The sequence below is a fragment of the Lonchura striata genome, chromosome Z (genome assembly GCF_050655825.1).
Source record: "Lonchura striata isolate lonStrDom1 chromosome Z, ASM5065582v1, whole genome shotgun sequence".
NCBI lineage: Eukaryota > Metazoa > Chordata > Aves > Passeriformes > Estrildidae > Lonchura > Lonchura striata.
In genome coordinates this window covers 53,922,991-53,939,332 of record NC_140740.1, presented here as the reverse complement: position 1 = coordinate 53,939,332, position 16,342 = coordinate 53,922,991, and positions in this window count along the sequence as shown.

Here is a 16,342-nt window from a genome sequence, read left to right as displayed (position 1 = left end):
AATAATCAAAAACTTCTAATTTTCAAAGTATTTGTTAAAACATTCATAACCTTGAATCTTCTCCAATAAATCTTCTCTATTTCTGTTTAAGGAGTGTAGCAACAGTCCACTAGAAATTCCTATTCTCAGAAACAACAGAGTTTACAGCTGATGCAAAGTGCTCTTATGGGAGATATACACAAATGCTTATAAGTCCTAAGTATTAATCATGTGAGTGATTATAAAATATGCAAATAAGCATGTTCATATAAGATTTCCTATTTCCATAGAAATTACTCTCAGTAGCCTGTGGCCTTGAGTTACATTTTTAAAACCTTGATTAAGTTATTAAAATATAATTTTATAAAAAAATTAGACATTATTCTAATTATTTTTTATAAGGAAGCTTAGTTTTAATGAAACTTTCCAGCTTAGGTTAAACAAGCTTTATGCCTGAAATGCAGCATACCATAGCAGGCAGATAGTAATATACATGGGGCACATGGGATGACAACAAAAAGCGAACAATTTGCATTGAAAACAAGGGTTATATGGTTGTAGTGTGTGCCCTATTGTGCCAAACAATGGCATTAGCACCCCCTTAGGCTTCATGGTAAGCACTGGACATGTGGCTATAGAAAAAAGAAAGTTCTCTCATCCCACTTTCTCCCAGTGGTGCTTTGTTGGCTCACAGCAAGGGTCTGGCTTCTTGTCCTGATCCCACTTTAAGAGGAAGTCCAACTCAATTCAATTTGCCTTTCCGCCTTTTAGTAATGAGACAACATACATGTGAGCAAACCCCATGATAATGCAGAACAGATGGGCAGATTTTTGTCTAATTGGATTCTGGACAGCTTGTTTGCTTGTAGTAAATGTGCATATATTTAGAGATTTCACACTTATTATAGAGACAACAGATTAGCCAAAGACAAGGACAGAACACTTTCAGGTTTTTTTCCCCTGCTTTGCGTAGGTGTAGGTCTACTAAAGAGGGCTCTTTGGTAAAATCTACAAGTGTAATTGAATTGCTTGTTGTTGTCACGCTTTTCTTGGATTGAATGGTCTTCATTTTGATGCTAGAACACAATGCACCATTACACAAACTTTTCTTTTTGAACTGCCCACTAGTAAAATAAAGGTTTCCAAAATCTGTGCCACATATATTGCAATAGTTTGGCAATACATTTCAATTACTGTACAAAAACAATGATTCCAAAGAACATTTTGTTAGTCACTTATAACTATTCTCTTAATACATATTTATTAGCGTGCATTTTTTGTTCCATTACCATCCTCAAAACATTTTGAAAGTTTAATAACAAAGCATTGAATTGCTTTTGGAGGCAAATTTTCTATAGATGTGGAGTCATATTGCCTTATGAACAGAAAGCACAAAGTGCAATTTATGCAAAACAATATTGCAAGACAGGAAATATATTTTATCCAAGGGAATATATAGTATGGCACTTAATTGAACCTAATAAGTTTTCTGTACTTATTAGTTATTTTCTGAGAATATATGTTGAAATTATATTAAAATGTATGTTAGAACAAAAAGAAAAGGCAATTGTTCCTTTTAAGCATGCCATGCTATATATCAGTCTAATTTCCATTCCTTATGCATTTACAAGTGACTTTAATCTTAAAGTTTAGACTAAAGCAAACATGTCAGCTATTTCCAATATTAATAATACAATTTAAATATAATTCAAAGGATAGTGGTGTTTAGCTGCCCATCATCCTCATGAGTCTTCTCTTAAGAACATCACAAATGGGTTCATCCTCTTTTCCCTTCACTTCATGATCTGGATGTGGAGTGTTAATGGGATGAGACATGGATATATTGATGCCATTCATCTGTCTTGTTTTTTACAGGTGTAACAGCTGGCACAACACCCACCACCTTACTTCTATTTAGCTCAGCATTAAGCTGTGTGAAACTGAAGTAACGAGGGTCAGAGAGGAAGGGTTGCTTTGAAATACTAAATGTTTTAATTTACCATTATCATACTCATTTGAATTACTCTGTCACAATAAGAGGCTTGCACATCCCATGTGCCAAGTATTTTCTGCATAGGTGTAAGTAAGAGTGTTCCGATTGCTGTTTGGATTATGGCTCTATTCTTTTCTTGTTACCCAGGGTTTCCTCAGTGAAGAACCTTGACAGGCCAGGTGGGTGGGCTATGGGTTACCAATCTCCTAAGGTCTTTGACAAACAGCTGGTGAGTCTGTTGAACAGACTTGGAGCCAGTCATGGGGGTCGTGCACCATCTCCAAAGCACCATATCACAGCTTTTTTTTTTTTTTTTTCCCTAACACCTTCTTTTAAAGAAGAATATTCCACACAATGGAAATATTGCTTCTCTTATTATTATAATAATGTTTATCATTCTAAAGGAGTTAATTTTAGTATAGCACTGAAAGGAAAGACAGTCATAGTCAAAATACAATTTCAAGTGTATTATAGGATAGATCTGGAAATTGTGCTGAGAGGCAAAAGAGAGAGCAAAAAATCATGAATTAGAAAGATGCTAGAGAATTAAATAGCAAAAATATTGACTACTGTGGTATTATCACTAATCAAAGAAGGGACCTTTAATAAATGGTGAAATTCTATTATCTGCCAAATAAAGATTGATCTAGATTAATTTGAAAAGTTGTATTTTACTCAGAATAGGCATGATTTATGTCCTTCTGTGAATTGTTCAGCTTGAACAAATTTACCCCTGACTTATGATTAAAGTGTATTTTTAATCGCTATTTTAAAAAAATAATTTTAAAAAATCCAAGTATTTTCCACTTTTGTATATTTTATTTAGTTTAGCTACTATTTATTTTAGCTACATCATTTTCTTGTGGATTTTTCATTTAATATTAGTTGATTAGGATAAGTCTTCTGAGAAAACTCTCCTTGTACTTTGTGTACATTCTTATTTTCTGCTTTACCCACATGTGACAAAACAAGTTACACTAACTGGCTTTTCAGAACCTAGAGATTTAATTACATTTGAGCTTTTTTATTCTTGTGGGATGGTGTTATCAATGCTCGAGTGACCTGAACATATTACTGCCTGGCTCTTAAATTTTACACTATATTTTTGGTTTGCTTAGTTTTCATACTATTAAACATTGTTCCCTAAATCATTTGCTCTTTCAAGTAGTCAGAACATGTCCCCTTCTTCCCACTGTAACTGGTCTGGGGCTTCACTAGACCAAACAGGAACATTGTGCTGATGTGATCATAGTCACACCTCCTTTGTGGAAAAAAGGTGTAATTCAGGAACAATCGCAGCCTAGGTCCAAGCTTGGGGAAAATACAAACTGCACTGAGACAAATGCATGAGCTAGAGGAACTCAAAAATGCTGGAGAGGGAAAGAAGTAATCAGGAATTGAATTAAAGAGTGTTTAATTGAGCAGTCTCAGTCACAGCTAGTTTCATGCAAGAGAAGGTACTGAAACATTGAATGCTTGGGAAAATGTACAAACATGACAGGTCAGTTAATAAATAATAAACAAAATATTGATATATTTTTCTGTTATACTATGAATGAATGAATCCATGTTTTTTCATCACAGCATTAGCCTGGTTCAGATAGAAATGTAATCAGCTCTGGCCTTAGCATAAGAAAGCCTGATACAGAATAAGTTCATTTACAACAGGAGGCTCTGAAGTTCTTTTTAAAATAACCACCCCAATTTTTAGCAAAAAACACCGTATTTGTCCTCTGGATCCTATGACAGCTGAAGCCTGTAGTAATACTACAGCTTTAGAAGAGCAGAGACATAAAAGCAAAAGTACAGTATATTTGTTGACTATGCCACTAGTGAACATGTAGTCAAATATAGAAGGCTGTAACTTGCTTCTGGATGGTGCAGCTTTATATAATTGTATCTCACATTAATCTTATTTTATTTTACTGCTCACAATTAGGAAATTTGCAAACTTAAACATGTGAAATTAAAACCATGGATGATTTCTTAATTGTTCAACTCCTCAGTACTCAATTAGCATCGTTCTTCTTTCCCCTAACAACGATGTAATACTGTACTAATGAAAAACAGGGCTTCTTTATTTGCTATGGCCTTGGGGTCAATTATCAATTTATCACTGTGTCCTGCAGGTTTAAAATAAAATAGTCTGTGCAATGTTACCATTGTACAAAATTGACATTAAGTAGATTCTGCAAGTATGGACTTAATAAAAAATACAAAGAGTGCTGCCTAAAAGGGTTCTACTCCTATAAATTCTATTAGGTTGCCTTTAATATAGGACAGTAGGAAACTGCAAAACTAATTTAAAGGTTTTTTTTTTTTCCTTTTACCATCTTTGTATATTCTGTATGACAATAATCAAGAGAGAGCTAAATTAAAAATAGCTTCAATTGTGTTTTGAAGATTTGTTATGATTGCAAACTTAGCTTTGGTAATAAAAATGTTGCTAGTGCGCTTTACAAATGAAGAATTTAGGGTTTTTATCTTATAACTGTCAAATACTGCTACAAATTACTGAATTCATAAGTCAATAAAAAATACTTATATATGTGAAGCATTAAAAATATTTCATTTAGACAACCAGAAAATAATCAACTGGAAATCAAGTTTATTAACTAAGCATACACCTATAGTTAGGTTGTTCATTTTTTGATTACTTGCAGCAAAAGCTCCATCCCTTTAAGTTCCAGAATTATCCTTTCTTTGTTCAACTCTGTTATACAAAGGTGAATGGACATATGAGGGACTTGGAAGAAGCAAATGAAAAATTCAGTAAGTTCCTTGTTCTCATCAATCTGACACCACTTTTATGAAGACTTTTTTCCCAGAAATATGTTTCAAGTATATTAGCCAATTCTGAACATTTTTGGGAGTTTTCTCTTAACCATGACACCAAACCTGAGGTCCCATATTTCAGTATCTAGGTAATTGCTTTGCATTTTCATCCAAAACTTTTCTCATCTTTGCTTGCTCTGGAAAGAAGAATGCAATTTCTGCATTCCTAAATCTTAAGATAATTCCTATTTCCCTCTTTTTCTCAAGAGCCCAGCAGAACCTGATCATCACCTTGGAGAAGGTAAGCACTGTTCTGTTTGTCTTAGGACCAAACATTTAGATCTGACCCCACCAGAAATTGCCCTCTGCCCTTTTCCTTTATTGACAAACCTCTGCCATACAACACAGCTTTTCTTCAACCACTTGCATTAAATATGCAGGTGGTCATGCAAAGGCAGGTATTGTAGTATCACTCCAGCTTTGACATCACTGTGGCTGTCACTGTGTCTCCCCACTGCACACTGCGCCATACACTGGGGACGGTGTTTCTGTGTGGGAGTAGGGGCTGCTCTCCCAGCCCTGTCAGAGTTGAAAGACAGAAAGTATTAGAACATTGTCATATCTTCGTTTTCCTCTTTCCTATTTTTAATCTTGAAACCAGCTTTAAATAATCCTGCTTTCCTCCTACTCTCCTGTGACTCTTTTCCTCCATTAAGCTATGCCTAACTCTGAATAAATTCAACAGCAGCCACACATGTACAAAGAGGTGATGGAAGACAGACAATGCTGAGAAATAGTTTTTCACACCAGACAGGTTTTCCCACCATACTGTCATAGATTTAGTTCAAGCCTCTTGTGGTAACAAGAGCTTGATGTGTATATCAATATTTTCATTCCTGAAACTAAACCAGCAAATATCACAAGAGGAGAGTAATTTTTCAACTGGCGCCTTCTTCTGTGGCAGCACACAGGGTGGCATGACTGAGATACAGCCTGTTTAATTGATTAGTGCACTTGAGAAAGGGCTGGGTATGGTCCAGTACAGATCATTCTAAACATTGATAAATTACCACCTTTGTGTGAAACAGTTGAGGTGGGACCACTGCCCTTTGACAAACCAGAAAATGAAATGATTACTATTGGATTCTATTGACTTGTCTGGTTAGAGCAGTTGTGCTTCTTCCCAAAGGTTAATTGGACTTGAACTCAGGAAATTAAGGGGTCAGCTAAGGTCACAGTGACAGCAGCCAAACTTTTAACTTAGCACTGATAATATTTGTCAGGGAAAGCACATGACAAAGTCCTTTAGCCATGACTGCTCAGGGATTCACTATAAAAAAAATTCTTTGTCTACAGTATTATAGAAGCTGTAGGTCTATGTGGTAATAATGCTCATTAGCATTCTAATTTTCATCTAATTTTCATCAAATACTGTCACTCAGATATCAAGACTGTGACTCTAGGCTCAAGAAAATTGAGCCAATATTGCACAGTTATATCACTGGGGATCAGAAAAAAATTATTTTAGAAATGTTAGGAAATTTAATGCAAGATAGTCTGGACAAAAATTCTGTGAGTTGAGTGTCTGTGACAAAATTCTGAAACTCTGGGGATTCTTAACTTTGTTATTGTTTCGATTTTATGTGCTTGATTCTTCCTCATTGTATAAGTGAAGATTAAGAATAATTATAGAAATTCACTATTTGTTTAGTATTTCACTATAGAAATTCACTTTTAGGTAAAAAAACCCAAAACCCAACAACCCATCATAAGTTACGAGAGGACTGGGCTCTATATTATGTAAGGAAGAAAGAGCCGCAAAAAATCTTCAGTATCTTTGTCTAGCTGTTGTAAAGATTGGACTGACCACATGTTCTTTCACATTCTTGAAAGACCTTAACAGGTTGGAGAAATGGGCAAAGAACAATCTGAAATTCAACAGAGGCAAGTACAGGGTCCTGCACATGGAGAGGAAGAACCCAAAGCACAAGCACAGGCTGGCTGCTGACCTGCTGCAGAGAAGAACCTGGGGGTCCTGGTGGATAACAAGCTGTCCATGAGCCAGCAGTGTGTCCTTGGGGCCAAAACACCTTGGGATGCGTCAGGAAGAGCATTGCCAACCTGAGGCAAGGTGTGTCTGAGGGAGGCGATCCTGCCCCTCTACTCAGCCCTGGTGAGGCACATCTGGAATGCTGTGCCCAGTTCAGGGCTCTCCAGTATGAGAGAGATGGAACTCTCATATGGAGAGATGGAGAGATGAGAGAGATGGAGAGATGAGAGAGATGGAACTCCTGGGGCAGATCCAGTGGAAAGTGACAAAACTGATGAAGGGACTGGAGCATCTCTCCTTTAAGGAGAGACTGAGGGAGCTGGGCCTGTTCAGCTTTGAGAAGGGACTGGTGAGAAGGGACATCATCTATGTCTGAAAGTGTCTGAGGGAATGGAATTAATTCAGTCATTCTGTGACACTTTCAAACTTTTTAAATAATAGTATTACTAATATATGATTCCACATTGATATCTCTAATTCTCTGTGTATATAATAGGATATATGCATATGTAAAGATATACACTTTTTTTAAAATATGCTATGTATTTTTTATAATTCAAGATAATTAAGTATTACTACTATTTAGTGAGAAGTCAGAATTATACTCAGATGTGATATTTGCTAATTTTAGTTTACCAAATTAATGGCTCAGATAATTTACTTTTTCAGATTTATCCTTAATTCAAACAGAAGGGAGTATAATTCAATTTTCTGGTCTTCCCATGCTGGAATATATTAACTGGAATACTTTTAAAATTTTTGTCTTGTATATGTGCTACACATAGCTCTAGAATATCATAGTAGATTCAGCTGATGTAGGAAGTGGAGGGAAGATTACAATTGCAGCTAAAAGTGAATATGCTTTTGGTTAGAAAAAAATCAAATTTTTTGATGGTGCGCTTGAATGCAGATTATTGCTTGTATGTATGTGGATTTCATAATTGCCAAAGTATGAAACTATATTATACAGCTTAGATTGAATTTGGACATTGGTGGTAGCTGCTCTGGTACTGATTATAAACAACTTTTCCAGAAATGTGAATCCATGAGAAGAATTAGAGCATTAAAACCTGTCCTTTACTAACTTACTGAAAAACATAAGGAAATTTGTTTTCAATTACTGGTTTTAATGTTTTTTTAACAAACATTTTCAAATGTGTGAAATTAAGGACCTACAAAATATGCAGAGACAATCAAGTCCAAAGACTTTAGATGAACTTTAGAATAAAATCTAAATATTAGGGAGGTAGCTGCAAGCCCCTCCTACACTGGAACTTTAATCAATCAGGTGCAGACCAAAGGATACCAACTAATATAGTGAGAAGACCTTCTTGTCAAAATAAAAAGTATCTACTTCCTTCAGTAGAAAGCCATGCTACATGCAAGAAATACAAAAGCAGAGATAGATGGAGCAAGAGAAAATTTTTACACATTTTGAGACATTCATTTAGGAGCAATATTCCTAGGCAAAAAAATTAAACAACAAAATCTCACTTTAACTGCTATTCTTATAAGATTAGCTTCAGCACAAATGAGTGCAACCAAATAATTTATATAGTGAGAATTTTGATATAATTTTTCTACATTGATACAAAGCTAATGAATGATCAGAAAATAATCAACATACAAAAAACATTTTTAGTCAGTGGACTTTGATTAATTCTCCGGGTTTTAATCTAAAATTTAATCTGGCATTATTTCTTAATTATAAAACTTGATCTAAGGAATTAAATTTTAAAAAGTCTTTTTAAATGGGAATAACCCTATTGGAGTAGGGAGTAGCTACTGTCACTCTAGTATTATATATAATATATCATCAGAAATCATAAAGAGGAATATACAATATCACTTCTGAAGATTCTGTTGTATGAACCACAAACATATTATCTGTGTTTCAAATTTTGCTGTTCATAATAGTGCACTTCTTATTTAAAAAGGCCTTTTTGAGCAAATGCAACACTGTAAAATTTTCAGCACCTACTATTTGCCTGTTTTGGATGTCACGAGGCAGAAATTAATTTCTTTAAAGAAGCATACAAAGCACCTAAACCAGCAGTGGTCTTTGCTTCTCTGAATAAAGCTTTAAAGGCATTCCCTCTACAATATTTATGATGAGATGCCCTATACAGTTCAGTTTCATTTCTAAAGTGGGAAATAGAAGCATATCTCTTTTTTCTGCCAATGAGATTAATCACCTAAGAAGGTGCTAAACATCAAGAGAAAGAGTGGACTACATACAGCCATTTTCTCTCTCTACACTGCAATGTTAAATTTGACAAAAAAAAAAAATAAAGACTGTTAGTACTTCAGTTCCGGAGTTATAACCTTGGTTTCTCTTGTGTTTAGAGAAAAATCAGGTTATGACTACACAGCAGAAAAGTTACAAAAAGTATTCTTATTATATCACATTGCCTTTGGGTCAGCACTTAATGCAATTTGCCTTTAGAAAGAAGTAGAGTCCCTTTAACCTAATTTTCTATTTGGGAAGTGCAATAAAATAACCCTTTTGGAACTGGCGCATTAAAGAGTGGAGGAAAGTAGAAGAGCAGCAAAGAGAACAAAGAATATATTTCTTCTAGTCAGGCAGATTTGGAAATTTTACTGGATTTGTTGCCGTTATCATTGGGTCTTAGATTAGGAGAAACTTCATGTCTTCAATTAAAATAATGATGGAATTAGTTGGTTTTGTATTTTAGGCACTTTTTGATTCCTGCTATTAACGGACCGCATTTTTGTCAACGCTTCTAAGTCCTAAGACTAGAAAATTAAAAGATCTCTCTATCAGAAATTTGTTCCATTTACTTAAAATAAATCCAAAGTCTTACCCTCATATTTTTCTGAGTAATAATTTTCTACACAGATTTGATTAAGGTTGTAACTTGTCAATGTTAAATAGCATGTTACATCATATAAATGGCTTTTAGTGACCAAATTATGTTTCTTAATGGCATTTTATGAGATAAAATAAGTTTGCATGCACATGGAAAAAAAACCTTTTATATATAGTTTAAAACTCCCACGTGCAGCAACAACAAAAAAATCATTAGCTTTAAGCTCTGTACAATCTACTTGTAAAAGCATGCTGGAATTAAAAAAGAAAATAAAACAATTATAGCAACTGGTGAATATTCTGCCCATGTGTACAATGTATTTTTCTGAGTGAAGCACTATTGCTAGCAATGAATAGTAATGACCTATACGTGTATGTATTTACTTAATGTGTCTTCAGTTACTGCCATTATTTAATAAAAAACTAGGGGTATTCACTGTAAAAGATTTTATCTTTAATCTTCATACAGAAGATTTTAAGGGTTTTTTTAAAGCAAATTCCTTATTTCCATCTTTTCACATCTACATATCTTGTTTTGTAAATTCTTGTTGCCTCAGACTTTCCTGTCTATTGCTCTCATCTTCAGTCTCAGGTTCAGGCACATGAAAAATGTGTTGTTCCACCTAGTTTCAGTTCATCCCTTCAGAATAAACTAAATAAAACTGCTTTATCAAGGATTAAGGAGCCAGAAAGAAAAGATAAATCAAGCTTTTAATCCCATTATTCTTGTCAACTCTTTAAATATGTTTTATAATTTTGACTTTACAATCAAATTACCAAGTCTCAGCTTTAGGTTTGTTTCCATAAAGAAATTATATTAACATTTATAAGACACCAGGATGCAATATTGACACATGGGAAAGAAATTGCTGAAGTTGTTTAAAAAATGTATGTCAAAATCTAGCTAAAGCCATGGACAGTTTAAAACAGTAAGTACCCATTGTATGCAACCTATCAATTTAAAATGCTTCATGAATTATTTTTAAATCTAACGTGAGATTAAATGTACTGTTCACAAAAATAAAATGCAGTTTTGGTACCATAACAAAACCACAAGGAAAAACAATCCCTGTGTGCCCTTTGTGGGACAGGTTCTCCCAGCACGCTGCTCCCAGCCTAGTCAAAAATTCCATGGGGTACCATGGAAAACCATGGGGTTTTCTTTCAACTGAGGAGCACAGGACTCGTTGAAGTACACACAAAGATTAGGCCTGTGCTACATCCTGGCACACAGGAAACTGCAGCAATCTTTTTGCCTTGATATGTATAGGAAATATCACTTTTATTATATAGTGAATATATGCCAGAAAAATAAGAAGAGAAATAACTAAGTCCATTCTGACAATATCGGAGGGTTATTTTTTCATGTTGAAGAGATTTAATGTTGTTGTTATAATCCCCAATTCAAAAAAGTCTAGAAGATTAAAGCAATCAGGGACTGCTTCTCTCTATGCATATATAAAAATGCATTGGTTCACATTTACTCAAGCAAAAAGAGAAACTCTTGCTTGAACAATTTGCTGTAGTCAAGGTATCAGTGACAATTTATGAGGTAACCTTAACAGGACAAAAATTATTCTTACAGGTAAATTTCAATCAGCCTGATAAAGCATATGTAATTTTATAATTTGTCTTCTTCTTTCTAATTTCTTTGTTAGCTTAGTTGGATAGTTTCCCTCTCCACCTAAAGCTAAAATTCAGTATTTGGAGCAGTTATTTTTATACAACGCAGTAAATATTTTAGTGCCCTTGCATAACATCCATCTGAATGAGTTATTTCTAATCAGGTTTAAACTGTAAAAGCATTTCAGGCTGAATTTTTTAAAAGTCTCTAGATGCTAGATGTATGTGCCATGCATAATGTTACTGAACTCCAGCCTGAAGTGAGGCTTCTTATGAGCCAGTGAAAATGCTAAAATTTAAGGAAAACCTACAAGTACAGCTACAGGAATTCAGACCTTGTGTTTAGGAAGTCCAAAAGCCTCCAGCGCTAGATTGGCAAGTCTTGTGTCTATGACAGTAACTGCCCCAGGAGCTGTGTGAGAAGAAGGAAGGATGGGGTCTTGAGCACTTCGGTGCTTTTCAGTGCTGCTGTGCCAGTGGTGCCTTAGAGTCTTTGTCTGCTCGAGCATAATGTGATGTCTGCTTCACACTTTCATATTTATATCTAGACCTGGCTCCAGAACTCTTTGGGAAGTAGACAGACTTGGTGCTGAATCCGTCTTGTTACTCAGCATGAAAATTTCTTAAAGATTATATTCCTCAGTATTTGCTTCTTTTTCCCTGCTAGGAAGGAGAGACAAGGAATATGATTCTGTGTGTATCTTCCCATAGGTTCAATTGAAATTGAAAAATATTTTTTACAAATTTCAAACAATTTGTTATTTTTCCATTATATATTCCCATTTTCCATAATTAGAACAGTTTTTGATAACTATGTATAGTGAATATTGGGTTTTGAGTTCATTTATATACTTTTGTTGTTTGACTGTTTTACTCAGGTTGGGCCAAGGTTGATCAATTTTTTGAATTATGGGTGATGGTACTCACATATAGATCTTTATCTGAGCAAAATACTGTCAAGATTGCTAAACTCAAATAAAAGTTATATTTTATCAATATTCAAAGTATTTTTCTGAATGGTTTAGCATTTAGTAAACCTCACAAAAAATTGTCTACCAATGTACTAAAAATTTTTGTGAATATCACATCACTTGTTAAAAAATCTGTGTAAATTTTTAAGATTTTGGTTTAAAATAAAGGAAAAACAAAGTTTGCTTACTAAGGGCTAAAGACTACTCCAGTCTTTTCCTTTCAATATAAAATTTTTTATGGAGAATAAATTTCCCTTCCCTGCTGCAACAAACAAGTTACAGTCCTTGTGAAATACTTATGGACATTTCACTGGTGCTAAGCCATATTCTTCTTGAGAAAGGACTTGCAAACTTCTATATCATGTACATTCCTGAGTGGTACTTCCAGAAAAATTTGTGAGTTTTAATTTATTTTCACCCTATCCATAGGTTTATTGCCTTTCCTATTACCAGTAGAGTTATATTAAAAGTTTAAAACCATATTAAATTTTTTGTCTTTTATTTTCAATGTTGCTTCAGCACCCCCATAGCAGTGCATTTCTTGCAGTGCTGCCTGTTTCAGTGTCAGCCACACCATTCCCATCTCAAGCAGGGAGAGGCAGACAGAGCTGCAGGAGGGACAGGGGATGCTCTTTTTTTGCACTGTCTTCCTCCAGTGCCATGTGCAATCAGATTTGTGGCATGTCTCTTCAATCTGTCAGCATCCCCTTAGTGCTACTCAGTCACCCGTGAGGAAATACCTTGTGTGTTGGCAGAGAATGTTCTCTAACAACACCCAGTCGCTCAGTCAAGCAGGCTAAAAGGGGCAGCAGACAGCACCTTCACACCAGTGTATGCTAACTGAGATCTCTGTCGATGTGTCTTGACCCCATAAGAAGACACAGCAAAAAGGCATGGGTGAAGAGCAGAGAAGGGCTACTCTTGCCTTGTCTGCTAAAAATGGCAGCTTCCTTTACTACACTCAGTCAGAAACAAACATATTGCATACTTGTGTGGGTGTTCACTTGATTTTTTTAATATATAGATATATAGATATATATACATAAACAAACTACACACACAATTTCCTTTTTTTGCAGTATGGGAATGTAACCACTAGATGACACCAAGAGATAGTTCCTATAGACCTGATTTTTCATTCTTTATTCATCTGTCTGTTCCAAAGGTGACATTCTTGCTGAGATTGTAATTAAGATTACAGACATACGCAAATTAAGTCATCTGGCAATTATTAATAGTTACCTCACTTTAATATTATCAATTACTGTCCTAGAGTGCAAAGAGCTTAGAATTTATGATCATTTGGACAGTGGATCTCAAACATTACCTCTCCTTCCCTGCTGTGCATATCTTTAATTGTCTGCTACAGAAGCATCATTTGTATTTTCACAGTCAAGAGTCTGCTGGTGCTCCTGCAGCAAACTTTCCTGTTGCAGTGGTTTATAATTCATGTCTGAGAATACACAGAATGAGAAAACTCATCAGGTCTTGCTGCAAGATTATGAATTTATACCAGATGAGAATTAAATCTTTTCCCTACTCTGCTACATTTAATATTCCTTTGAAATAAAGTAAATTCATGGGGTTTGATAACAAGAACTAAGAAGTGTTTCCCTTTATTGAAAGAATGTAAAAATGTATAATTTTGTATGAATTTTTGATTTAGGTTTTGGTCATGAAAAAGAAGAAGCAGACTAAAATTGTTCTTTTATGTTATTTTATTAATAAACAGTTACACTACCAGATAAACAACAACAAAAAAAATGTATAAATATCCAAAGCCAACAGGTCTGGATGGATGTTACATTACACAAAATGACTGAAATTTGTAAGTGGTGGACAGAAATTTATTCCCATGTGTCTAAGATATAAAAGCAATGTAATATGAATCATGTCACCCACAAATACCATTTAGACACACATCCTGCTTGAAAATACAGATAATTAGCTTAGCCATGAAAAAATATGAAAGTCTGACAGAAACAATGCTCTTCAAAGAATTTTAGCCATTCTTACGTCCTACCCCCCATTTTCAGGTATTAACATAACTAAGCAATTTTTTTTTTACAGAAAGAAATAATTCATAAATATTCACTAGCTAACAACAACAAAAAAACCTGGAAGACTGGAGTAGAATAGCTTTTCTTATATGTTACAAATATACATGTGTGTCATACACTTTAATATTACTGGTCAGAAAAACTTCAGCAATTCCCCATTGTGTCTATTGTGGCCATCATTATAGTGATAGTAAATGGAAGTATTTATGAGGAACTTACTGGTGAATTCTACACAAGTAAATGAAAATGGGGAATAGAACACAAAACTTCTATTGAGTCACATCCTCAGTCATTGTTTTTTTATAACAGTAATTTGTATTTTTAAGCATTTTTCTGATGAGGCAATAAATTTAAATATCATGGATGAGACCTCTTAATCACAGCTTGCCTGAGTGGTTCAAAGTGGTTGCTGTCATCCCTGCTCTGTCACACAGTGAGAGCTAGGAGGTGCACGAGCATCCACTCTGCCCTTTGCCCCTGGTCCAGAGACAACAGTTTAAATTTCTGAGTGCTAGAGACAAACCCAACCACCTGGTCCAGATCAGGAGCTACTGGGAGGCATCCATTCTCTGTAGGTTCTTGGCCCTGCAGAAATCACATGAAAACCACACCATGAATGTAAGCGCTGCTGTGAGGTGAGAAGCCTGCCAAGGCTGACTCCTGGCGAAGGGAAAATAATAAATCAATGAGTGCATGAAAGGGAGTCATTGTGTAAAGAAATTATAAAGGTTATAAGGCAGGATCACATGCCTGTTGTATAGGACAGAAGAAATGAAGTCTTCTTGTAACCCAAGGAACTTGGGGATGTGATTTCTGAGAACACACAAAACCTACCATTAGCTTTGGTAATACAATTAAGAAAGACTTTCTTGCCCAAAGACTTTATGGAAATGTGGCTTGCACAATGTCTTAAGATTCTTCAGAATAAAGTGACGAATGCCTGTGAAATATAATTTCTATGTAATTGCTAAAATGATTAGCACAGGGGCACTGCAACTATTAGTTTGCAAGTACTTGAATAGAAAAAATGACACTTTCATTTTACCTTTTTATGGGTAAGACAGACTTTACCTGAACTTTGCTCTTTTGAGGTGTTTGGTTCATTTTTCTTTTTTCAGAAACCACATGGAAGTACTTCCTGTAAAAAGTCTTGGACCCGCTTTTCAAACAAATAGAGTGTATAGAATAATTGTTTGATTTTTGATTTTTATTTCACATCTGAACAACAGATCCCATTTTTACGTGGAACAATGACAATTGTCAGTGAAAGCACCATATACTCTGTTTGACTCTGTTGTTAAAAATCCAACTTGTTTTGCCCTCAGCAGTTTTACAGGCAGTTCAAATTGCCTCATAAAACTCTAATGGTTTTCCTCATACACAATATGTATTGTGTGACAGGCACAGAAAACACATCTTATCACAGTTTACGCTAGGTAAAATACGCATCCAACTGGATCACTGGTCCACCTTCAATAATTTTTACTTGTAAAATAGCTCTGAACAATATACTATCAACTAATAGAGATTTTCTAATTTAACCCTTTTAAAGTAAAGCAATGGCATGTTCATGTGTATTAAAACTTTTGTGTATTTTGTTGTATCATAGATGGGAAGGTTTTAACAATCTAAGAAAATATTTAGAATATTTTTGGCAGAGGTCTTATTTTATTAGAGAAATAAAGGCCTTTATTTTGGGGGAGATTTACACATAAGGACCAGAATTAACAGACTTACTTATTGTGTTCAGGAGAAATGCATAAGCTGTGATATTTTCTAACACCTTATAATTTATGTAGGAGAGATGTACAGATGAGAACTGTCCCAGATTATCTGATTATTCTTTCTAAGTATGTTAAGTAAGTGCTGCTATTAATAATTTAAAGTGTGCAAAATCTGTGAAAGTTATTTGTCAGAAATCAAGATATCTGCTTAGAAGGAATGAAGTTCATGTAGTGTTACCATATTTGCCAGATTCTTTTCATCTGCTACCTAGATATTTCATTTTAAAGGACACTGATTTCACAGCTTCAATATTTTTGCAGAACTGTGAGGTTTATG